General features: G+C 40.9%; 1 pseudogene; it reads left to right on the top strand.

The window, feature by feature from the left end:
• Positions 1-556: 556 nt before the first annotated feature.
• On the top strand, positions 557-1,498 carry LOC129675052 (proliferating cell nuclear antigen-like; annotated as a pseudogene).
• Positions 1,499-1,754: the final 256 nt, after the last annotated feature.

Below are 1,754 nucleotides of genomic sequence, written 5' to 3'. Positions count from 1 at the left end.
GCAAGTTGTAAAGTGTTTGTGGGTCTAAAAAGATGTTTTAGGGGCTGGGAAACAGATGAAGTGGGGAAGGAATGCTAGGAGGGAGGATTGTCTGTGGAATCCACAAGCTCCATGGACCTGGGTCGGGGAGAGGAGGATGCAGCTGGTGGTCTGTTGCAGTGCTTGGGAAGACTCTGAGAACTGAGTCTTGGCGAACAGAAATGCCAGAGTAGGTTTGTGGCCAGCCTCCCTAGTCTTCTCATCCCACAATCTCTTTTAAGATTTATTTTTCTTTTAAATATGTGTATGTCTGTATGAGGGTGTGTGCACATGTGTTCAAGGCATCAGAAATTGGTACTGGAAATCAAACTCTGGTCTTCTGCAAGAGCAGTCTATGCTTTTAACCACTAAGCCAGCTCTTTGGCCTTTAAAATTCCCACAGTCTTTTAAAATTTCAGCATTTTAAAAGTCCAAGTTGGCCATCCATTGTCATTTCCACATCTGGACCCAGAAGACCTTAGCTGCCAGACCTTGCTCCTGTCAGTCTCCAGCTTCTAGTTGTTTCAATTCTGTCACCATGTGTGAGGCATGCCTGATTCAGGGCTCTACCCTGAAGAAGGTATTAGAGGTACTCAAAGACCTCATTAACAAGGCATGCTGGGACAACAGCTTGTGTGGTGTGAACCTGCTGAAAATAGACTCACTGCATAGTATAGCTTCTTGGTGACTACCCCCACAACCCCCCAGCTCTGAAGTCTTCAGCACATACTACTGCAACTACAACCTGGTCTATGAGGGTGAACCTCACCAGCATGTCCAAAATATTAAAATGTTATGGTAATGAAGACATAATTACATTGAGGGCTGAAGATAAAGCTGATACCTCAGAACTAGGATTTTGAAGCACTAAATCAAGAGAAATTTCAGACTATAAAATGAAGTTAATTGACTTAGAAGCTGAGCAACTTGGAATTCCAGAACAAGAGTACAGTTGTGCAGTAAAGATGCTTCTTCTGGTGAATTTCCACCTATATGGTGAGATCTTAGCTATACTGGAGATGTTGCTGTGATACCCTGTGAAAAGAACTGAATGGAAAGAAGAGGAGAACCTCCCCTATCAGTGGACTTGGGGAGTGACATGCATGCAGAAAGGGGAGGGAGGATGGGATCGGGAGGGGAGGAGGGAGGGGCTTATGGGGGGATACAAAATGAATAAAGTGTAATTAATAAAAAATTAAAAAAAAGAAAAGAACTGAATGAAGTTTTCCACAAGCAGAGAGCATGTAAATGGAAACATTAAGTTGTCAATAACCATTAGTGTTGACAAAGAGAAGAAGCTGTAACCACAGAGATGAATGAGACAGTTCAGGTAACTTTTGCACTAAGGTACCTGAACTTTTTCATATTAACACCCAGTATGCCTGCAGATATATCCCTTGTTCTAGAGTATAAAACTGCTGACATGGGACACTTAAAGTATTATTTGGCTTCCAAGATCAAAGATGAAGAAGTGTCTTAGGCCTTGCTAGAATCTAAGAAAACTAAGTCTTTGAGAACTGTTTTCTGGGATGCCAGCATGTCCTGAAGCCTTTTCCGTCACCAAGTTTGTACCTGAATACATATGTAGACATCATCTATAAATGACCTAATTTTTTCTCTCCATAATTTGATTAAAGAGTAAACTTCCAAGTATAAGCTGGTTTTGTTAACATAAATATTTCTTCATTGGAAATACTGATGATTTTTATAACAAAAGGATCTTGATGTTAAATGCA

Source organism: Psammomys obesus, unplaced genomic scaffold, assembly GCF_907164565.1.
Source record: "Psammomys obesus unplaced genomic scaffold, mPsaObe1.curated_primary_1811, whole genome shotgun sequence".
In the NCBI taxonomy this organism is placed as follows: domain Eukaryota; kingdom Metazoa; phylum Chordata; class Mammalia; order Rodentia; family Muridae; genus Psammomys; species Psammomys obesus.
Note: the sequence above shows the minus strand (reverse complement) of the source record. Positions and strands in the feature narration are given on the sequence as shown.